Raw genomic sequence first — 25,246 nt, 5'->3', positions numbered from 1 at the left:
TTTTTGCGGCACGCGGGCCTCTCACTGTTGTGGCCTCTTCCGTTGTGGAGAACAGGCTCTGGACGCGCAGGCTCAGCGGCCATGGTTCATGGGCCCAGCCGCTCCACGGCATGTGGGATCTTCCCAGACCAGGGCACGAACCCGTGTCCCCTGCGTCGGCAGGCGGACTCTCAACCACTGCGCCACCAGGGAAGCCCATAAATGATGTTTTAATAAACCTATTTTTAAAAAGTAAAAATTAAGTGTCTTGTTCAAAATTGCAGGAATAATTAGTGAAGTCAGAACTGTAATCCACACTTTCCCAACCAGTACAATTCTTTTTTCTTACCTTGCTGTTGTCTTGTGTGTAACACAGTTACTTTTTACTCCCTTATTTTCTGAAAATCTTCATTGCTTTTTTGCCATTTTTGTATTTTTATTTAGTTCTTTCTTTCCTCCCATTTCTTAACTTCCTCAAGAGCTCTCACGCTGTCCTTCCCAGCTGTTAAATGACCTACATTTTAATGATCACGACTCAGTTTTATTTCTTATGGCTGCACATCAGGGTGACTTCTGATAATATTAATCTAATTCTTCCACAAAAGAGACATTTGGAACTAAGCATATGAAACTTGATGGGCAAGACTTTTGAGAAGAAGATGACTTTAGCAGGATGTGAGCTGCAGGTGGGAAACCACTGAACAAAAGAATGATTCTGTTGCTGGAATCTTATTACATTCATAGAAATGAGAGACTTGCAAAGGTAGTTTAATTTGATACTCTTACCCAGGAGATTGACTTACATCTGGTGTGTGAGAAATGCCATTTTCCAGATGACTTCCTCTCCTGTTACAAAGTCTGGCTATGGCCCCTGCAAAGTGCTGGATCTGCTCCATGTTTGGGTGTTTGAGACACTTGTCTTTCCCCTCTGTGCTGGCTTTTTCCACTCATCTTTTTTAAAGTGTTCTACTGTAGGAAGATTAATTCTTCTCCATGAGTTCCATGTCTTTTTGAATATATGTGCAGCCATTGTGATAATTCCAACTGGGTCAGAGAGAAGGCATAAGGTAAATGGTAGTTTACACTATTAAAGAAAGCCACAAGGTAATACATTTTCTCTCTGCAGTACATGACTCGATAGATTCCTCAAATTTAAGAAATAAAAATGGACATTTCCTCGTCCATTATTGTCAATCTCTAGAAATGTCATTAAACGTGATTAACAGGTGATTTTTTCTTTTTTTCCAAATGAAAATGTCCAATGTGAATCTTTCACTGGTTTAAATTGTAAATTACATTTTTCCCCCCATTTTTAAAAACATTCTCTGGTGGCTTTAAGCAGCTTTTATTCACTTACTGTCCACGGTTATTCATTTTCCATTAATCCTGAGTTATTTGGGGGAATCGCTCAACTTTCTTGGGAAAAATGTTAATATTGTTAAGTTCGTGTCTTTTAACCTAACACATAGCAGTAAATATATAGTACAACTTGTTATAAGTTGTGGAGGGAAGAGGAAAGAAAGGAGAAGACAGAAGATTGCTCTGGTTACAGACATAGTAGAAGTAACACCCCAAAGTGAAGCCTTTGTGACACTGTCATATTTCACGACGTTAAAAGGGAAGGAGTAGGAAGTAGACAATGTTAGTTGCCTACCCATCGTCTCCCTTCTTTCTTGCTAACAGAAGCTCACTGTGTTTGGGTTGACAGTGTGCTCAGCCCCAAGGACTGAATCACGGGTTAGTCTTACCAATAATTACTTTAATGTCTCCTTTTGATTCCTTCCTATTTGGGATAATGGTATGTCATAATGATGCTTAGAACTTCAGCAGCCATCTTGCCACCAGGATGCAATAAAGGAGGACAAAAATTAAATGTGCTTAATAACAGAAAGGGTCAAAGAAATTGGGTTTTTGATGACATCACTGCACTGATGAACTAGATGTCCTGCCTCCTCCAGACTCTTTTTAATATAAGAGAAGAAAAATGTCTCAAATGATCATTGGGTGTTTATTAATTGCAGACCTACGCATCCTAACTGAAACAGTATCAGAGCGTTTTCATACCATCAAGAACATATATGATGCTCAAGATTATAAAGAAAGTTAAGCTTTTGATCAGGCTTAAATAATAGAAGCATTTCATCGAGCTCAGCTGCCCTCTCCGAGTGGGTGAGGGAGTTTATTTTCTCTGATATGCCCTTCTGGATGGCATGACTGAGGTGAAAGGCATAGTTATGGATAAGCAATGGATACCATACCGCTCTGGGTCCTCTCTGAATTTTGAGTTGTAATTCACAACAAGGATCATCATTTAAGAAAATAATGGATGACTCTTCAGATTTTAGGAATTTTCCTCAAGGAGACAAGCTGTTTGATGAGATGATCTTACTTGATAATCTTTTTTTTAAATTTATACTTCTGGGGCTTCCCTGGTGGCGCAGTGGTTGAGAGTCCGCCTGCCGATGCAGGGGACACGGGTTCGTGCCCTGGTCCGGGAGGATCCCACATGCCACGGAGCGGCTGGGCCCATGAGCCGTGGCCGCTGAGCCTGCGCGTCCAGAGCCTGTGCACCGCAATGGGAGATGCCACAACAGTGAGAGGCCCGCGTACCACAAAAAAAAAAAAAAAAAATTTATACTTCTGGTTATCACTACACACAGCATAGAAGACATACCTAAGTACCTAAAAGGAGAGGGCACATTTCATATTTACAAACAAATCCTGGTTGCAGAGCAGAGAAGGAGCCTAGGAATGTGTAGCCATGCTAAATAATATGCATCCTATTCCCTTTGCCCATCTCCCACTCATACCTCAGCCACACACTTTTATTCAATAATGAAAATAAATAGTATAAAAAAACTGCCAACACATTAAACACAGTTTTTATACATCTGTCTTGATTTCCTGAGTAGGGAATTTATAATAGAAATACAATGACTATGGCCTTCTATCATTTTTCTCTTAACACTTTGATCTGCAGAGTTCCTAGGAACAGAAAGATGGTCTATCAGAATCATTAACCGGATGATGTTAAGCTTATAGTCATGCAGCTAGTAGTTGTTGAGCACCTATAACGTATCAGGGTTTGTATTAAGTCCTGAGGTGGAAGGCATGATTACCACCATCAGTTTCTCACAGATGGGAATAAAACCGAGTTATGTACCCCCCAAATTGCATCCCACTGTGGTAGAGTGCTGTAACAAAGATTTGGGGACAAAGAAAAGAGCTGCAAGACTCAGATGGGGGTGGTTGGGAAGGCTTAGGATGGTAGAAACTCACACTGAATCTTGAAGGACTAGGTGGAACTTTCTAGATGAGGAGAGAAGGATATTTACCAGCAGTTGGAACTGGATGTTCAAAGACTGCAAGGCAACAGAGAAGCAAGCAGCTAATTATGGCAGGCTCACTGAGGGATCCATGTGCGGGAGAAGGAGCAGATGGGAAGGGAGGGAATTTTTGGCTATATGAAAGTTTAACCCCAAAGGAGACAGGAAGGCCTTGGGGGATTTTAGGCAAGGAAGTAAAAGATCATTCTGGCGGCTTAGGATAGAATGAATTAAAATGAAGAGAGTCTGGAGGTAGGAAGAAAATAATTCCAACAAGAAATTACAACAGTGGCATTGGGTATGAATCAAGAAATTTCAAGAGAGAGTCTAAAAGATTTGGTGATCAACTGAATGTAAGGGTAACAGCTCCACGGGGGGGTTGAGGAGAACTCACATATTCTGACAACCAACTGGGATGGACAGTTATGACGTACTTTATGATACATAATAAAAATGAGTTTTGTGTTTAGGGGAAGAAGGAAGCAACAAATATACTTTTCACAGTGTCGAGTCTGAGGAGCTTATGGTTTATTCAAGTAAAACTGTCCAACAGATCAGAGGTTCCTAAGCTTCCAGATTTCACATACCAGCAAAATTTCCAAATAAACATGAGGGACCAATTTAAGACTGCCAATTTTTCATTTTGTTAAGTCAGGATACGTTTTAAAAAAAATCTATCCACTGATATCAATATTTCATTTTTATAAAAGGATATTTCAACACCAAAAACTGAGTGAATCTTAATATAAAAGGCAATTTATTAAATTAAGTAAACTTGACTTCATTTTAAAACTGCACTGAAATGTCCTTCTTTTAAATTGATTAATTAATTTATTTGGCTGAGACAGGTCTTAGCTGCGGCACACGGGATCTTCATTGTGGCACACGGGCTTCTCTAGTTGCGGTGCATAAGCTTCTCTGGTTGCAGCGCACAGGCTTCTCTCTAGTCGTGGCGCACAGGCTCCAGAGTGCGCAGGCTCAGTAGTTGTGGCACGCAGGCTTAGTTGCCCTGTGGCATGTGGGATCTTAGTTTCCTGACCAGGGATAGAACTGCATCCCCTGCACTGGAAGGTGGATTCTTAACCACTGGACCCCCAGGGAAGTCCCAAAATGTCCTTATTTTTTTTCCATTCCTCTTTTTCCAACATAATCCTCATCACTGACTTACAACAGACCACAAATTGGCACTAAAACCAATGAAATAGTTTGTACATATAGAGATTTGGGGTCCAATAGAGAAGCGTTAGTGGAAGATCTAGAATCATAAGCATAGTATTTGAAATTGACAAAATAGATAATCATAAGTACTATTTATTCACCATCTTCTATGAGTCAAGCACTAATGTAAGGGCTTTACATAATTTCTCGTTTCAAAATCTCAACAATTCTGAAAGGTAAGAGAGGGTAGTTCATTTTTACAGATGAAGAAATTGAGACTGAAGATATTAAGTTGCCCAAGATCACAAAGCAGAAAGTGGCAGAGCTAATAGCCAAGATTTCTCTAACTTGAAGTTCTCTATTTTTAAGTGTGATGTTAAACTGCTACCCTGGAAAGAATATATAGAATGAGACAGGGCATCAAGGATGGAACTCTAAGGAATACTGACACTTAAGATGATGCTCCAAAAGAAAAGAGCCTAGGAAAGGAAAATAAATAGCGTCATGTGAAACAAAGGAGAGGAAAATTTACAAAAGAAATGTGTTGTCAAAAATTCCAAATATCAGGCTTCCCTGGTGGCGCAGTGGTTAAGAGTCCGCCTGCCGATGCAGGGGACCCGGGTTCGTGCCCCAGTCCGGGAAGATCCCACATGCCGCGGAGCGGCTAGGCCCGTGAGCCGTGGCCGCTGAGCCTGCGCTCCGCAACGGGAGAGGCCATAACAGTGAGAGGCCTGTGTACCGCAAAAAAAAAAAAAAAAAAATTCCAAATATCATGGAGAAGGTAAATATAAATTAAATATGCATAAAAATCTATATTTATACAAATTGAAGTGAAAAAATTATACACTGCATTTTCTTTTAATACCCTGTTAGTAATACTCATCAGTCCTGCTGACCCTTTCACGTGCTCAGCAGTCACTCAGTTACTAGAATTAGGAACTTACTCTACAACCATGTATCTAACCACTTTTACAAGTCGGAAACCAACCTGGACACTTTTTTGGTACTGGCCCATTGTAAGGGTCTTAATCTGGATTACCTGAGCAGTTGGATTAGCTAGCATTTGAACTCCTGACCCTGGTACTTAAATGAATCTTTCAGGATCAAATCAAACCACGTTCAAATTTATATATATCTCTTATGCAGGATAAGTTCCTCTAACTAGAAAGTTTTTTAAAGTGTAATTTGTAATTTAGGAACTATGGATGTAGAGAAATGTTTGCTACAATCTTATAGCCTGTTCTAAAATTTCGATTATAAAAGCTGCTTCTAATAGGCACAAAGATTTGAAATGCAATTTCAATATGCTATCACCAGGAGGCACTGATACATTCATATCAGGGTTTGAATAATTAAGCCAATACATTGTATAAGTTTAAGACAATCACTTTTATCAAGACCTAACAGAGATTTCCAATCATGAATTCTTTACCCTTTATATGCCTGTCATAAATTATTGCTTCTCAGGTCCAAATTCTTTCTATTTCCCTGCTCTGTGAAAATGGGCCCTTTAAATATTTTCCACTGTCAACTGTACCATGTCACACTTTATCAGTAGAGATTGCTGTAGGGACATTACGGGGGAAAGGGTTTTGCCACCTGCTTCTCATGTGCTCCCTTCTGTGCAGACTTCTGCAGCATGTGCCTAGTGCCCAGGTCCTACAGCTCAGGCAGCTTCCAGCACCAGGTTCCTACGGTGTGCCCAGCTTCTCCAGAGCCAGGTTCCTGCAGAGTGGTCAGGAGAAGAGTGATACCACCTTTGGGCAGTTTTGTAGCATTGCTTCTGGTGAGATACCTCCTCACGAACAACTTTCCCTGGAGCACTAGAGAAAGGCAGCTTCCTGAGAGCAGATTTCCAACAAACTCCCCCAGGGTAGCGTCACAGGGACTTTTCTGACATCCAGTGAGGACTGTGCCTTCTGCAGTAGGTTCCAGATCTCAATCCTGGAGTGTAGAGAGGGGCGGAGGAGTGGGAACTCTTCCTTGGGTGATCTTCTCAGCCCTATGGATAAGGACTGCTCCTTATACCCGTTATACTGTATTCTTTAGAGTTCTGTTTACTTCTCACCAGTGAAAGAGGCATTGCTCCAATCTCTTATTAGAGTTGGTGATTCTTTATATTAAATTTTCCCTGTTCAAGTTACTTCATGATTTTTCTCTCCTGATAATATGCATACTGATAAAATCCAGTTACACTTACCTTTATTAAAATAACCAAAGAAATTAAAATAACCAAAGAAATTAAAATAATAGTAACTCTATAAATTTCAAAGATGAGAATTTAACATCACAACTTTTAAAGAAATAAATAATTCAAATAATACCTTTCCCATGAAATATTAACTTTGCCAGTTCACCATGTTTCCCAAGAGGAAGTCAAACACCTTTTCTGGTGGTCTTTCCTTAACCTTAAATTTCCTCAATATTAAAGGAGGAAAGAGGAAGACAACTGAAAGAATCTTACTGAGAAGCCTACAGGTCTATACACCTCGTCTGTCTTAATCCCACAATGACCCAAAGAGTAAGTGTTATTATTTCAATTTTAGTCAAGGAACTAAGACCAAGAGAGGTTAAATAACTCACCAAGATCATGCACCTAGTAAATGGCAGAGAGGATTCAAAGGCAGATGTGGCTGATTCCAAACTCCTTACGCTTCCCCACAGATGATTTTTTGTGTAACTGGCTCTCTTCTCTCTGACTCAGATACAGAAGGCGGCTCACTGGGACTGAATTTTTAATTTATGTTTTCATCTTCTTTGCTCTCAGAACAGATGCTTCTTCTTTCTGCATGCTTCATAAGAAAAAGAAAGAAGCAACTACCTAGAAAGCAGGCAAACAAACAAACAAAAAAAAGCTTTCATGTGTATTTTCCCTCAGTCAAAAAGAAATATTTCTAATAATATAACAAGAGTGAAATTATACCCTCCCTTTTCTTTTTCCAATCAAAACAGGCTATTTAGGTGGCAATCATATAATTAAACTTTAGCAACTTTAGCCCTAGAAATATTGGTTTATATTATATTAAATTTAGCATATTTTTCTAGTGTTGAAAGAAAAAAAACTGTCAGCCCTAAATTCTATACTTCACAAAAATATCCTTCAGGTATGAAGGGAAAAAAAAGACATTCTCAGATGAAGGAAAACTAAGAGAATCTGTTCCCAGTAGACTTACCCTTAAAGAATGCCTTAAAGAAATCCTTCAAACAGAAAGAAAATGACTTCAGAAAGGTAGAAATAACAATGCAGTAGGTTAAAAGAAAAAAAGCAGGGAGGGGGTAAACATAATAGACTATCCTTCTTCTCATGGATTTTTAATCATGTCTGGTGGTTGAAGCAGCAACTATAACACCACCCCAGGGGGTGCTTGATGTGTGTAAAGGAAATAAATTTTTAAATGGGAGAGTTAAGGGATTTAAATGGAAATAAGGTTCCTATACTCCACTTGAAGTAGTAAAGTATTTTTTCAGTAGATTGTTATTGCAGTTACACACGTTCACTGTAATACCTAAAGCAACCACTAAGAAAACAGTACATCTAAAAACCTGTTCAAGGAAGACAAAGGAGGACCTTTGTATCACATGTTCATGTCTGCTAGGAGAACAGACTTCAGAAGAGGCATCCAGCACTCAAGTGGACAGGATGACTCAGTCGCCCAGCCTCGGTCTTTAGCTTCTCTGGCAATTGAATAGTATAGCTATGAACTAGAATGGCCATGGTGGAAGAAATGGACCTTCACATGGGCCTGGAATCCTTCTCACCAATGCTAGTCTAGCTACTGCCACTGCTGAACGTCTAACTTGCCAGTAGCAGAGAACTACAGTGTGCCCCCAATATGGAACAATCTTTTAGTGAGACAAACCAGACTTTTACACTCTGGAAAGGGCTACCCATGCTACCCATGCTTGACCCTGTATTCCAGATAGCACTTTGCCTTTCCTTTCCTGGCCACACTTCCCATCCAGCATCACCAAGGACTCACTCTGGATAGCCAGGTGACTTTCACTCCCAGTCATTACTGTAAATGGGAAAGTATAGCAACCATGACCTGATAAAGACAGAGTGACCAAGAGGCTCACAACTCACAAATTAAGGATGGGGCCTGGGTCACTCCCACCAGGCAAACCACACGTTGGCAGAAATGCTCATCAATGGGGAGAGGAATTTAGAGCTGGTAGTGGAGGCAGGAGGTAATGAATATTACACATGGCCTCAGGACAAACTGCAGCAGCAGCAGCTGGATTTTATCCCAGTAACCTTCTTGTAAGGTTTTCCAATCAGAATTCTCGAGAGGCTGTGCCTGAATGTAAGTGTATCTGAGTTTGAAGGGTAAACTGTAAAGGATGTTGTTGGTACCCATCCACGTCATGTAAACAGGGGCGTCCCCCTTTTCCCCAGCTACTGTGAGCATTGGTTGATAACAGCTCACAGCTACTCCCATTTCTAGTGACTTGCCCTCACACAAACAGGAGCAGCCTCACCTAGAAGGCTATGACCGCCCACCCCTCCCAAGGGAAGAAGACCACTGCCCTGACTGACTCTCATCAGGAGGAAATGACTTGGTTGTACAATTTGTCCTCCACGGTTTCCTGTGGAATCAGATCCATATTCTGGCTCAGTTTTTTGCTTTTTTTTTTCCTGTCCTATCCTATTTTCCTCAATTTCCTTCCCCTGAAAGTGCTTTCCTAAAAAAACAAACGAACAAAAAAAACCACTGGAACAAGAATTCCTATCCCATACTCTCCTTGTAGAAACCCCAGCTAAGACACTTGTGAATCATAAAACTGTGCTCTGCTAGACATGCCTTGTAGAACTTGACAGATTCCATCAAATCTGAAACTTGAAACCAAATGATTAAAATTAAATCTGCAGATAACACAAACTCTGTATGCATTTCATATTACTTGAGTTAGGAAACTAGAGTTTATGATAAATATAATAAAATATTGTTAATTCAAAAGAGGCAACAAGCTTTCTATTTCTGCTTTGATGATGTCTTTCCAAAATCTTCATTACTCTAAAGGCAGGAAGCATGCAATCACAGAGAGCCTATCTTTCACATTAGTTGTTTTGTATGGGCCAAGAAAACTGAAACAGAGGCCATCTACAACAAGAAGAAATGACTTTTAAAATAATTTTCACATGCCATAAAATTTATTCTGCTTATAATAAATTATCATTCAGGTGATTTCCCACAAAAGTCCAATTTAAAAAAACATACTGCAAAACAAAGTCACAAATCAGCATTGTACCATAGAGGGAAATATTTCTAGAAATAATATATAATATTATGGATTCAAAAAACACTAAATTGAGGTAAAAACAAAATAAAAAAGACCACAGAGAATTTAAATCTTAATTGTAATCATAACACTAGGAAACTTGGTGGGTTCAATCCTTCTCTAGAGGACACAGAACAAGTGTATTCTTTTAACTCTGGTTCTCCTAGGCCTTCAAGACTAAAAATTTATAATCTAGGTTATAAAATTAAATTATTTTAAAAAGAGCTCCTATCACCATTAAGAAAAGAATATGTCATCAAAATCCATTGTTCAACTTCCATAGATCTAATGTTTTCAAAACTCATCTTCCATCAAAGGGAGCTTCCAATATTTTGACAAACCATGGTGACCAGCACTTAAATTAACACTAAATCTTTTTTTATATATATATAAATTTATTTATTTATTTATTTTTGGCTGCATTGGGTCTTTGTTGCTGAGCACGGGCTTTCTCTAGTTTTGACGAGCCAGGGCTACTCTTCGATGCGGTGCATGGGCTTCTCATTGTGGTGGCTTCTCTTGTTGCGGAGCATGGGCTCTAGGCTCGCGGGCTTCAGTAGTTGTGGCACACAGGCTCAGTAGCTGTGGCTCGCAGGCTCTAGAGCACAGGCTCAGTAATGGTGGCGCATGGGCTTAGCTGCTCTGCAACATGTGGGATCTTCCCCAGACCAGGGCTCGAACTGGTGTCCCCTGCATTGGCAGACGGATTCTTAACCACTGCACCACCAGGAGAGTCCAAATTAGCACTAAATCTTAAAACAAATTTTGGTACAGAACATTATTGTGCCCTACATATTGAAATAATGATTTCCTTTAAAGTTCCTTAGCCTATTTCCAAGGCCTCCAAGCTTTGACCCTAACCTGCCTTTCTAAGTTTATCTCTGACTATCCCTACATGCCCCTAGAGACCAACAAAACTGGGCAGTTACTCTTCCCTGACAAATCCCTTATTTTTTCACATTTATTTCTTTATAGAATAACTTCATCATTAGGCTCTGCAAGAAACTGCTTGGGCTCAAGTTTCTCAGCATTATTTTGAAGCAAACCTCAGTATCAATTTATACATAATTACTTCATTGTATACCTTTAAATATAAGGGCCATTTTTTTTTTCAAACACAGCCATGGTGTCATTCACTGCCACATCTAAAATATGAACCATAATTCCTTAATAATCGTCAAATAAGCAGTTGGTATTCAAATGTCCATGACTGTCTTGTACATTTTAAAGTGTTTAGTTTAAATCAGGACTCAAATAAGAATCACATATTGCATTTGACCGTGTTTCTTAAATTTCTTAAGATTTTTCCATGCCCACATTTCCCCCTTTGAAATTTATTTATTTAAAAAAAATAAGATCACTTATCCAATAAAGCTTTCTACACTCTGGATTTTAATGACTGCTTCCCCATGGTGTCTTTTAACATGTTTGTCTGTCCCCTGTAATTCCTGTAAGCTGCTAGTTAAATCTAGAGGCTTGATCTGTTTCAAAGAAAAATTTTGGCAAGAATGCTTTAGAGATGGTGGTATATACTTCTATTAAGAAGCGTAAAATGTTTAGTAGTTTCTCTTTTTGTGGGGGTAACAGCTGTAAATGATCATTTCCTAGATCAACTATATCACTGAGGGTTCACAAAAAGGTGATATTTGCATCCTATTATTCCTTCTTTGTCTATTGGCTATGATAATTTTATAGAGAGAAACACCCTCATGAACTGTTTGACTACCCTGAGGTATAGTTCATATAGGAGAAGGTGATTAAATGCTTGATTCTTTCAATGGGAAGAAAATTCTTGAAGATGATTTCTCAGGTAAGAACTCTGTTAATAAATTGCCCCTAACGGAGAGGTTTGCTGTGCTCATTCTCACCTGAAAGCTAGTTAGAGGACCTTCACGGGTACTACTGAAAGAGCTTAGTATGTATGCAGTATGGGAAACCCAGTAGACTGGAATCTGACTCCCACCTGACAAATATAAAGAGCTAAAGGTAAGGTGATTAGCTGTTGATGAATGAACCCAAGGACTGTGGGGTCTACCTCCACTGTACAGCTTATCAAGTCCAAGGGTACATCAAGGATTCCAGTGTACCAGACATGGGTCATGACGAAAGAGAGACCTTGTGGAGGTTTATATTATGTCCTATCCAACAGAACCCACTTTGCATATATGGCCTGCCAGACTGCTAGCAACTGAGGAGAGAGTAAGAGGAGAGTGCGTCACTTACCACAAGAGAACTACAAGGAAGAAGCTCCTAAACATGTGATGGGAGGCTCTGAAAACCTCATGAGAGAAAAATTCTTCTTTAAACACCTGCTGAACTCAGAAAGTTCAAAGCCATATTAAGTCATGTTAAGTCTTCGGTTAACAAAACAGACTGGTAGTCCATTATAGTTACGGATTATTTTTTTCTCTTCCACGGTATATATACTTGACCATAGACCAAAGTGTTAACTGTGCTCGTGGCTGAGAAGTAGGATCTTTTTCCTACTGAAATAGTTTTATCTTTTCTCCAGAAGTTCCACTATTTTTATAAGAGCAAAAGTTAAGTTATAGGGATTTACCGTTTAGGGAATGAATGAGTAAACTTGTCCAGGCAACTAATGGTCTATGTCTTGGCTTATAAACATTTTCGTATTGATTTTCCTAGTGCTCATTCCACTCTGCCCTAGGCTATTTGAAAAGCTGCAGCTAAAACTCATCCCCTGCTTTGCCTATTTTCTGCCCAGTCATTTTATACTTCAGCAAAATTCTTGCTGTCCTCTTTAATGGCCTTCTGGGGATGGAAGAGCAACTTCAATAAAAGTACTGTGAATTAAGTGATGGGACCAAGCCATTAACAAAACTCTAAGCTTGTCCTAGATCCTAGAACATATAGTTCTAGTATAGCCCCTCTAGCTTTTAACATATTTCTATGCATATTATTTAATTTATCTAACAAATAGGTGTTTGCATTTATCAAATACTTTTTCTGCATCAAGTTAAAAAGTCATATTATTTTCTTTATTGTCTGTTATTATGGTAAATTCTCTGGTTATATTTTCTTATGTTGAGATCTGGGATTACTGGGATAAACCTGATCTGAATAATGAATTGTTTAATAATCAAATGTTCGATTGGCTAATATTTAATTTATAATATTGAAACATGCATTAACAAGTGAAATTGGCTTATAATTTTCTTTTATTGCCATTATCTGATATTGGAATCAAGATTGCACCAATCTCATCAAATAAGCTGATAGTGCTTCTTTTCTGGAATAAAATTTCTAAGAGTTTTTCCTTGAAAATTTAGTAGAAATTCCCTTCAAACAGACGGGGGCTACAAAGTTTTGGTGGGAGGGAGGTCCTCTGCCACCATTTTAACATCTCTACTGCTTATTGACCTATTCAATTCTTCTAATTTGGACACTTTATATTTTTCCAAATAGTTAATGACTTCTTATAAGTTATCAGGTAAATTCTTATATAGTTGCTCATAACATTGCTTTTGATTTAAAATGTTATATTTGTAGTTATTATTCTTTTTCATTGTATGTTTCTGTTTTCATTTTGTTTTTTCTTTTCCTTGCTCAGACTTTTAGTTTTGTTGATGTTTTTCTTGTTTTTAATTCTTTATTTTATTAATTTCTCTTTTATTGTTATTAATTCCTCCTTCCTTGTTTCTTTCCGTTTATTTTTTTGGATTTTCTCCGTTACATTTTCAACTTCCTGAATTGAATGTTTAGCTTAATCATTTTCAAACTCTCTGTGTCCTGTTAAATTTACTTGAAACTATACATTTCTGTCAAAGGACTGTGTTAACCATACCTTAGCAAATATGACATATGAGGCTTTATTGTTGTTTGAGTTGTAAAACTTCATAATTCCCTTCATGATCTCCTTTTTAGCCCCATGACTGTTTATTAATATAAAACCTGACATTTAAGATTATGTAAACCACACTTATTTCCTTTGTTAAAACTTCTAACGTCAATCAATTATGGTCAGTGAATGTAGCCCACATGATATCGATTCCCTGGAATTTACTGAGGCTTCCTTTATGGTCTAGTAAATTTTCCATGAGAGAACATTTTGTAAATAAATCTGTGTGATCATTTGTATTCTCAGTTGCTTCAGTGTTGAGTTGTGTTCTGTGCTTATGTGTGTCTGTGTATGTGTGTATCTTTTGGGAGACACAATTCAACCCAGTACATATGGCAAAAGGGGCTTTGCAGATGTGATTAACTTAAAAATCTTGACATGGGGATATTGTCCTGGATTATCCAGGTGCCCAGTATAATCACACAGACACACATAGACACAAACACACACATAAGTACATACATACATAATCTACGTATATAAAATAGTTCAAGCTTTTTTATTACATTACTCAGTTCTTCTATGTCTCTAGTTTGTGTTTGTCTGATTTATTTGTCAATTTATGAGGGAAGCACGTTAAAATCTCTTGCAACATATGTTGATATATCTATTTATCCCCACCATTATGCCACTGTTACTTTGTATATTTTGAGGCTATATTGTTAAAGCATCTATATAAATGCTGATGATACCTCCTTGCTGTATTATTTTCTTTCACATGCTCCCCTCATAACCTGACCCTAAGTGGCATCTGATCAGGGAGGGGGCAGCCATTACTGGCGACGGCACAGGTAGCACATCAGAGGCAGTCTGGATCTCTAACGGCAGCCAGTCCAACACAGTTCACATGCTGACCTTCACCAAACACCCCGCCAGCCCCTCTTGCTCCAGCACTGCTCCCCTCTGTGGCAAGGGTGCTGATGCTGGGAGGGGAAAGAGCACACACTTAAAGGGAACTGAGCCAGCTGAGGCCGACCCTCAGCGCTTCTGCTCCAGCAACATGGGACCTGCCCCTGCCTCTATAGAGTGATGACAGCCACTAACCAAGGGGAAGACCCACCTCACACCTGGATCTGGCCCTAGCCGCTCCTTCTCCAGCCCCAGCTCCTACCAAGGTGATAGCTGCCAGCACATCCTGAGGAAAGATGTGACTTGTGTTCACACCAAATCCAGCTCTCCCACCAAAGACCCTGGGCACACACACACTGTATAAGGATGTTCTCACCTAAGGACACCCCTTTAAGACCTGCATAGGTAACTGTTGCACCTAATTTCACTGAGAGAGAGAAAGTTAAGCAAAATGAGAAGATGGAGGAATTTGCCTCAATTGAAAGAGCAAGAGAAAACCCATGAAAAAAAACAACTAATGAAAAAAGCAAACAATTTACCAGGTAAAGAATTCAAATCATTAGTAATAAGAATGCTAACTGAACTAGGGAAAAAAACAGATGAACACAGTGAATATTTTAACTAGGAGCTAGAAAATAAAAAAGAACCTGTCAGAACTGAAGAATACAAAAACTGAAATGAAAAACACACTACAGAAAAATAAACAGTAGACTAGGTGATACAGAAGAGCACATAAGAGATCTGGAAGATAAAGTAATGGAAACCACCCAATAAGAAGAGCAAAAAGAAAAACAAATTAAAAAAATGAGAATAGCTTAAGGGATGTTTAGGCTAACACCAAGCGTACTGACGTTCACATTATAGGGGTCCCAAGAGGAGAAGAGAGAAAAAAGGAGATTGAAAATGTAATTAAAACCTTTAAAACACCTTTTCTTTTGATTCTCTTGTTTGTATTCTGTGAGTACTACTATATCCAAATCACTTTAGGGATTCAACCTACCCATAAGGAGGAGTAAAAATGAAAAATTCCTCATAAAAGAAGAGTTCTGAGAGGAAAAGCAATTTGAATTGATGTCTACCAAGCTTTTCTTCAGACAGTTTAACCTAGTGAATGCTTCTTATACAATTAAAGAGGAATTGAAGGGAATCTTTTTTTCTTTAAACAAATTACTTCCAGTTTGGTATTTATTACTCCAGCTCTACAAAATTAAAAAGCATAATTACACACACACTCGTTCAGAAGCCTAAATAATGAGACCCCCAAGAATTACTAAAGAAAGACAATGAGCCAAACGATACATACGCATGAATTAGAACTATTGGAACCACTGGGTCCAGAATATAAAAGAAAAACAATATCCTCAAAGAGATAAAGCAGCAAGTTTGGGATTGACAAAAACAAAAACAAAAACTGTAAATCACTATATTGTACACCTGTAACTTATTATATGATATTGTACATTCACTATACACCAATAAAAAGAAAGTGAAAAAAAAGGAGAAAAATATATTTTATATATATATATATATATATATATATATATATATATATATATATATATAAATTATCTAAGATTTCCTTCATGTCCTCCTTCCTTTATCTCTCACCACCAAATATAATTTGTGCTATAAGTATTTGTAGTACACATGCTGGCTCAATATACTTTTTCTAAACCACTTCATTGAAATATTATGGCATATTACAAAAAGCTATATATATTTAATGTATATAATTCTAGTTATTTAGAAATATATACATCCATGAAACCATTACCATAATCAATGCCAGAAGCATATCCATCCCCTCCATAAGTTTCCTCCCACCTTATTCATTTATCCATCTATCTATCAAGATCCTAACGTAAGATCTACCCTCTTAGAAAAATTTTAAGTATACCATATATCGTTTTTTTACAAAGCTACAATAATCAAAATAGTATGGTACTGGCATCAAAACAGACATAGACCAAAGGAACAGAATAGAGAGCCCAGAAATAAACCCATACATATAAAGCAAACTGATCTGTAACAAAAGTGCTAAGAATACTCAATGGGGAAAGGATAGTCTCTTCAGTAAATAGTGCTGAGAAAACTGGATATCCATATGCAAAAGAATAAACCTGGACCCTTTCCTTACACTGTACACAAAAAACAACCCAAAATGGATTAAAGACTTAAATGTAAGACCTGAATGCACAAAATTCCTAGGAGAAAACATTGGGAATAAATTTCTTGACATTGACTTTGGCAATGATTTCTTGGGCCTGACAACAAAAGGACAGACAACAAAAACAAAAATAGGCAAATGGGATTACATCAAACTATAAAGCTTCTGCAAAGCAAAGGAAACAACAAAGTCAAAAAGGCAACCTGTGGAATGAGAGAAAATATCTGCAAACCATATATCTGATGAAAAGTTAATATCCAAAATACATTTTAAAACTCCTTCCTATAATTCAATACTAGCAAAAACAAACAAACAGCAACAACAGCCTTATTTAAAAATGGGCAAAATACCTTAACAGAAGTTTCTCCAAAGAAGACATACAAATGGCCAACATGTATATGAAAAGGTACTCAACATCACTAATTGGGGAAATATAAATCAAAACTACAATGAGAGATCAACTTAATATTCTTATTAACGCATTTTAGAGAGGGGCCATAGCTTTATTACCTGTGCATATGATAGATAACCAGATCCAATGCTCTACTGATAGCCAAGCTCATAAAAGAAAAGGATGTTATTCCCTAACAGGAGGGCAGCAGAAAGGAAGGCAGCTAGGGACTCTGGGATCAGCCTGTCTTGTATTCTTTAAGCTTTCTCAAGATACACATTCTATCTTCTTGTGTGCTGAATGATGAGCAAAGTTGAGTACACTCTGCACACTCTGAGCATTTTATAACCATGGAATTATTTCTTCCTTTCCAAACGGAACTTTATGGTCTCTGTGCCTCACGAGTGAGCCAGCTTTGAATGAGCATGGACTAGGAACCAGGAGACCAGGTTCCAAATATTCCAGCTGCCACTGAACTTTAGACGAGTGATTTAACTTCTCTGTAAAATGAGGATAGTGATACTTCACCACAAACTCTTCTCAGGATTATTTTAAGGATCAACTGAGATCACATAAACACTCAAAAAGCCTAAGGTGTATCAAGGAACCTTGTGTAGCTCTAGAAATATAACACTTGGTATAAAATGGAAAGTGTAATATTCCAGCTGTTAAATGATGAAGAAATGTTAGTCATAATTTTTTTCAAACCCCTAAATAATGAGTCTAGGCAATGCTCATCAATGATTACTAAGATCACACACACAAAAAGAGAAACAAACAGACATTATTCATGTATTCCTGAAAAAAAGACCTAAATCAGATCAAACCATCAAGCCAAACCTCTAGATCAAATTGCCTGTATTCAGGATATACAGGCGGCAACAATACATGTTAAATGACATCACAAAGAAGCAATCATCAAAATCCAAAATTCAAGAAACTCTACGAGAGAAACTGCTTTGTTTTTTCAACGATCTGCTAAGGGAAAAAAGATTGGGGGAGTTTATAGATTAAAAGAAACTTAAGAGACATGTGAGAACCAAGTGAATGTGTGAACATTGTTTGGAAATTGATTCAAACAAACCAAGATTAAAAAACCATTTTGGAGACAATCAGGGAAATCTGAACACTGGATATTTGTTGATATTAAGGAACTGTTGTCAGTTCTTTAGGTGTGAAAGTGGTATTGCGGTTATGTTTTTAAGCAATTCGTTATCTTTTAAAGAGACAAACAAATATTCATGGATGAAATGATGTAATATCTGGGAGTCTCCTCAAATAACCAGAAGGTGCGGGGCAAATAGAAGTGGGTGGGGACAGACATGAACCTCCTAGTGAACATACCCAGACAACAAATTAAAATAAGGAAATTATAAGTATAGTATATAAGGTATACAGTAAAAATCTGCTTTTAGGAAATCTTGAACATGCCACGCTCCCCGGGGAGTAAATTAATACTCCGCTATCACAGTCATAATTTACACTATCACAAGTTCTAACAAGTGCTTAGGAGTCGAAAACCGTAAAACATGGAAACATTATTACTTTTAACACTAAATTTTGAGGTTTTAAATATGCATCAATGAGAGGAGTGTCTGTTTATCTCCACTGCAGACTAAACCGTTTCAGGGATACCAAAGCCTTTTAATTTGTACTTTCTTCCATTTTTTTCAAAATGTAACTGGAAAGATGGGCTTTATCTTTTCAATCATGAAGGAAATCTTGGGAGTTCTTGTGAGATTTATGCTCACTAGCCATAACCCTCAAAAGACAAACTGTTCTCAGGATATCTTTTAAAAACTGGTTTGTGGTGCTCTATTTGTTCCTCAGGTTCCCAGACCCTTGACCATGCATGATACGGACACATTGCAGCTGCAAATTATTTGCACTGTTAGAGTCCAAAAAATATTCATGCTGCTAAAAAATTTGAAATGCTAGATTTCCAGGAAGAAAAATGAAGGCAAATTACCAGCCAATATTTCTACTTTTAGCAGATTAAATAATCATAATATAATTACTAAGACTTCAAAGCATCCAGCCCTTACACACATTTCCTAGAAGTATATATATATAATACTAGAAATTTTTGGAACAACCTTTTACATGGAAAATAAACACTCAGCTTCTGAAGTCCTCAATAACACATAGTCTTCCTAAGTAAACAAACACCTTTGGCTTCAATTCTTAAAGCCCACAGCAGTTTAAAAGTAATTCTGTAATCAATGATCCAGACAAAATGATAAGAAAATCTCAGAGTCATTCCATCTCAGCCACATGACTCTAGTCTCCTTTTATTAAAGGATGGGAATCATGTTAGTTTGCTAGAGCTGCAGAAACAAAGTACCATAAACTCAGTGACCTAAACAAAAGAAATGTGTTGCCACACAGTTCTGGAGGCTCAATGCCCAACATCATGGTGTCGGTGTTGGCAGGGTTGTTTCTTTCTGTTGGCTGGAAGAAGAAACTGTCCCATGCCTCTCCCCCAGCTTCTGGTGATTTGCTAGCAATCTATAGCATTCACTGGCTTGTAGAAGCATCACCTTGATCTCTGCCTTTGTCTTCACATGGCATTCTCCTTGTGTACATGGCTGTGTCCAAATTTCCCCTTTTTATAAGGACACCAGTCATACTGGTTCAGGGCCCTCCCTACTTCAATATGACCTCCTTTTAACTAATTACATGTGCAACAGCCCTATTCTAAATAAGGTCACATTCCATGGTGTGAGAGGTTAGGACTTCAACATATGAATTTTAGGGATAAACAACTCAACATATAACAGGAATTAAGATAATTTATTTGCTCAGATGGTATACAAACTCAATTATCCAGGACATACAAAAAGAAGGAAAAAAACATTCAAATTAGAGAGGACCTCTACATATCAAAGTTGTATAGATCTATTTCAATAATTCATTTATGCACACAGTCAAGAAAACTTGTTGAATAATACCAATGACGTAAAGACACAATCAGGGATAAAGGAGCTCACATGCTATTAGGGACAACCTGACACAGATGCCCTGTACAGACAAATAATATTTTAAATGTTTATTCAATATTTATTTAGTGGCAATGGAAAGAAACATATCCTATTAATAAAATTATATATTTTCTTTATTCCAAAATCATTCATTAAAACTATAATTAACATTTGCTTTTGGGACTTCCCTGGTGGTCTAGTGGTAAAGAATCCTCCTTCCAATGCAGGGGACATGGGTTCAATCCCGGATCGGGGAACTAAGATCCCACATGCCGTGGGGCAACCAAGCCCGCGCGCTACAACTATCAAGCTCATGCGCCTCACCTAGAGAGCCCACATGCCGCAAACTACAGAGCCCATGCACTCTGGAGCCCACACGCCACAACTAGATAGAAGCCCACGCGCCGCAACAAAAGATTCCCACATGCCGCAACAAAGATCCTGTGTGCTGCAACTAAGACCCAACGCAGCCAAAAAGTAAAAAATTTGCTTTTATTTGGAAAATTCTTCCTGTTCACAGTTTTCCGTCATTCATAATTAAATACTGTTAATAAGTCATACTCATTAAGGATCAAGATAGGTCACAAGACTCTAGTTACAGCTAATTGTTCAACAAATATTTATTTGAAAGATCTTTTTCCTCTGGCTATCATGTTGGCAAAATAGTTCCTCCTTTCTTGTAGTTCCTGATCTCTTTTCAGTTTTCTTTTGCAAGTTTCAAAGTAGATGAAGTCTTGGGAGGCATACTTAAAGATTCAAGCTTTAGATAATACAAAAAAGCACTTATTCTCATCAAATAGCACTGCCCAATTCCAGAATTTTAGATGTCTGTGTGTGCCAACTTCAGGGAACTGTCACTGGCCGGTTTCAGAGTGCGCGGCACAACCCAGTGTACCTGTGTATCCCAAAGATATTACATGGGAATAAAGAGCACCTGGGAGGAACTTGTTCAAAATTTCCAGTTGTTGGCCCCGTGTAGTTAGAGGTAGAGAGCAGCAACAGTATGCATTTTTCTGGTTGTGTAAGAAATTATTTATGGAACTGTTACATGATGAACACCATACTTCCCATTCATTCCGGTGAGATTTTAGTATTTCCTTTTGAATTGGAGCCCCAGGAAGTTTTTGATGTGCACATTAATTAGTTTTGCAAACTAGTAGAGGACATGACCACATAAATCAGGGAATCTCAAGACTGGACACACCTTCTAGGTGAAGGAAAAATCCAGAACATCCCTGGGGTCTGTCTTTCCCCAGGTTTATGCAGTTGGAGAATCAACTGTTGAGTGGTGCACAGACTCTGGAATCGATGTCTGAGCACAAATCCCAATTCTGGCATTAACTATGTGACCTTGGTCAAATCATCTGACCTTTCTGTCTCTCTTTTGCCTCTTGTACAAAATGGTAATAACATCGGTGACTGCTTTGTGGAGTCTTGTACAGATCAAATATATTAACACCTGTAGACTGTTTAGAACAATGCCCAGCACATACCAAGCACAAATGCTAGCTATTATTAGAAGTTTGTAATTGAACAGTGAACTATTTTGTTGTGATGCTACATGTTGATTTGAACTTCAAACAAGCGTATTTCTTAGCAGGCATGGAGTGGGCAGTGAAGCAGCTGGGCATACATTCTACTCAATAAGCTTCCTAAAAGGGAAACACTGCGCTCTCTCTCCAGGGTATCTCCACCCACCAGGAAGATGCTCTCTGACCATGCTGATCCTGTCCAACAGGTTTCAAAAAGCACTTTACTAAACAGAAGAGAACCACCCAGCGTCCTGGAGCACACTCAGCTTACTGAGCCAGGCTCTTACTTCTTCTCAGTTATTCTACCAGACATCGATTAGGGATCTTCCCTCTAACCCCTGCTGATGGAGGGAGGATAAGGATCAGTTTCATCGTTGTGTTCTTGCTGTTTAACCTGAAAGCATGCTGTTTAACCTGAAAGCATGGGTTTCTTGACATTAGACACAACCAAAAGTTACAAGAACCTGAGACACATTTGCAACAAGGTCTGAAACCTCAGAGCCCTCAGCCACCCTAAGACAGACCTGGTCTGATCACTCAACAAATGCTTATATCAGGAGCTGTAAAACAGGAAAATAACTTTGGAAAACCATAATAAAGAGTCACAAGTTATAAATTCCATAAAATGAACCGAAGTTCATGCAAGGGTAGAAGAGGGAAATTACCATGTAATTACTAGAGGGAGTAAACAAGGGAGAGGAAAGGGACTAAGGTTTAGAAAGATTCTACAGAGGAAGCATTTGACCTGTGTCTTGAAGAATGTGCAACAATGATTTGCAGCTTCTTATCTGCCCTAAGAGAGGTGAGGAATACACCCATTTCCAACATTAAAAATAGCTGTCACTGTAACGGTGACTACAATAGCACCAGGTTTACTAGGAAGAGAGTGGCATTAATGGCTTGAAAACAAATTCATCCACTCACTCACTCACTAATCCCTACATACTCATCATATACAGAATCACTAATGCAAGGAAAACAGACTATCGAAAAGGCACAGATACACGATTATCTGATTGGACATGAGCACAGAATTACAAGCTGCGTGGCTAGGAATAAAAGATGAAAATTTATATTGTGAAAATATTCAAATGTAGGATAGCCTAAGCTTTCAAAACAAAGTGTTGTTCATTTTTCTCAGGTGCAGGAAATGTCTAGTCCTGTAGAATTCCTGAACTAGGTGGGTCTTGCAGAAAAGGTAGGGCGATGGAGCAGGAAGGAAACTTTTTTTTTTTTTTTTTTTTTTTGCAGTACGCGGGCCTCTCACTGTCGTGGCCTCTCCTGTTGCGGAGCACAGGCTCCGGACACACAGGCTCAGCGGCCATGGCTCACGGGCCCAGCCGCTCCGTGGCACGTGGGATCCTCCCGGACCAGGGCACGAACCCGTGTCCCCTGCATCCGCAGGCGGACTCTCAACCACTGCACCACCAGGGAAGCCCGGAAACTTTTTTTTCCTCTTCTCATTTTCAAGTTCCTTACAGCTTATGTCATAGGAACTAACTCTCTCAAGACAGGATCCAGCCACACATGTAACGCCATCCATCCCAAGGCAAATGTACATGGCTTTCAGTTTATTTGATATTTGGTATTGTCTGTGTTCCCTTCCATGAGACCAGGGAAGTCTCCCTAAAATGAAACCAAATGAAAGCAAACAAAATTCTCCATATTCTTAGAAGGTATCAACAACTCTTTCTTGACTACAGGAAGAGTCCCAAATTCCTGAGCTTGGCTTTTAAACCCATCCAATAATCTGATCAGACCCTTATCTTTATCTCCTAATTTGTAGAGACAACTCTCCTGACCGCTCCTCAATTGTATTCTCTCCTCTCCATCCGCATATTTATTTTTTCCTTTTTTACCTAAATAATACGCATTCTTTAAGTTCCAACCCATGCCCCTTCTCCTGTGACAAGGTCAGCTATTGTTCTGAACCTTACATAGAAAGAGAGGGTAAAGCCTAGGGAGGGTTGGTTCCCGGAAGAGTGAAATGCTTCTTGAGAAGAGCTTTCACTTCATGAACAGCAGAGGTCTGGGCCCTCTTCCCATGTCTCACCAGTGTCCCAGGTTATGGCAGGGCCTCTCAGAGGTGGGTGTGCATAGGTACCTCGAATACTGAGCAAAAGGCCCGATGGAACAGAGCAAGAAAAGACTTCGGGACTGTGGGTAATGGATCCCCTGACCTTCAAGGGGCCACAGAGCAGGTCAGCGATGACCATGAAAAACTAAGACCAGAAGTAGTCTTCAGAGTTCCTGCGCTTCTTCAAATAGGGAGGGTTCCTTAAAATGATTGAAGATGGTTTTCCCCACAAATTCTGTTGGGTGGGGGCTAAACCTATTAAAGCTGATTTTAAAAAATTAAGAAATACGAGATTTGTCACACCTGAGGGCAACGGAGCACATTCATAACTTTGTTCTATTTGGTTTCTCTTATTCTTTTAAAGTAGATTCCTCTCTTCATCTTGAATACAAAATGTTTCCCATTTCTATGGTACAGTCTGTGATATGTAAATCGCCACATAGCCAAATTAGATAGCAAGGCAAAGGTTACTGGGTGTGTCATTATGCTGAAGATGCTATTACTCAAAGATAAATGAAAAGCACTGGTAGGCTCAGTAGAAGGAAAGTGGCAGGAATGAAATTGGTATGAATCTCTCAGTTTCCTCCTCTGATGTCATCCTGTACATCTTTATGGTTCGTCAGTCCCCTGTCTGACTGTCCTCAGTCAATTCTGCTGTACAGCAATGGCCAAGTTCTTTAGTATATATCAGAAGGTTTTGATAGTAAGTGGCAGGTGGGAGATACCTTAATTACTACAACTTAATTATAAAGTGCCATGTGACTATGAAAACAAGACTTAACCCAACTCTCTTGAATGTTTAAACAGTTAGTTAGCAAACACCAAAACACTTTTTGTATTTCCAAGGAGAGTGCCACTCTCTGCCCCCAGCCACACTGACTCACACCTTGCATGAAAACTTCAGTGTACCCCACACACATTCTGAAAGCAGAACTGATCAGCCTTGAAGTTAGGTGGACATACTCCTCCAGGAATGAGGGATGCAGTGTGGGTGAGGGGCCGGAATCTAGCCTCCGGTACTGAAGGTGTTGTATCAGACAGCTGAGTTAGTGCAAGAGTAACGGGGCCTATGCAAACTTGTACCCAGCCATGTATGCTGAATGCCGCTCATCTATCAAGGGAAAATTATTTCAACCATCCTTATGCCATTGACAAACTCTCTGCTATAAATATTTTCCCAGATTTATTGAGGAATAACTGACAAATAAAACTGTATATATTAAAAGTATACAACATGGTGATTTGATATACTTTGTGAAATGATTATCACAATCAAGTTATTTAATATATCCATCACTTCACATGGTTAACTCGTGTGTGTGTGATGGAAATGCTTAGGATCTAATCTCAGCAAATTTCAAGTATATACTAGTCACCATGCTGTACATCAGCTCCTCAGAACTTATAACTGAAAGTTTGCACCCTTTGACCTATATTGCCTCATTTCTCCTCATTTCTCCTACCCCCTAGACCCTGGCAATCACCATTCTACTCTCTGTTTCTGTGAGATTGATGCTTTTTTCTTTTCTTTTTTTAATTCCACATATACATGATACCATACAGTATTTGTCTTTCTCTAACTGGCTCATTTCCCTTAGCATAATGACCTCCAGGTTCATCTATGTTGTCACAAATGTCAGTATTTCC

At 38.7% G+C, this 25,246-nt stretch overlaps 1 protein-coding gene across 5 annotated transcripts in view; it reads right to left on the bottom strand.

Moving 5' to 3' along the window:
• GRXCR1 (glutaredoxin and cysteine rich domain containing 1) overlaps nt 1-25,246 on the bottom strand; it is a gene marked incomplete at its 5' end in the record, with an annotated part of 298,880 nt that overhangs the window by 224,646 nt on the left and 48,988 nt on the right. For 4 of the 5 annotated variants that reach the window (XR_013828191.1, XR_013828193.1, XR_013828194.1 and 1 more), the window contains one exon: nt 7,047-7,284. The remainder of the gene's footprint in view (nt 1-7,046; nt 7,285-25,246) is intronic. The other variant, XR_013828192.1, reaches the window with a different exon arrangement.

This window comes from Stenella coeruleoalba (genome assembly GCF_951394435.1).
Source record: "Stenella coeruleoalba genome assembly, chromosome: 4".
Classification (NCBI taxonomy): Eukaryota; Metazoa; Chordata; class Mammalia; order Artiodactyla; family Delphinidae; genus Stenella; species Stenella coeruleoalba.
Note: the sequence above shows the minus strand (reverse complement) of the source record. Positions and strands in the feature narration are given on the sequence as shown.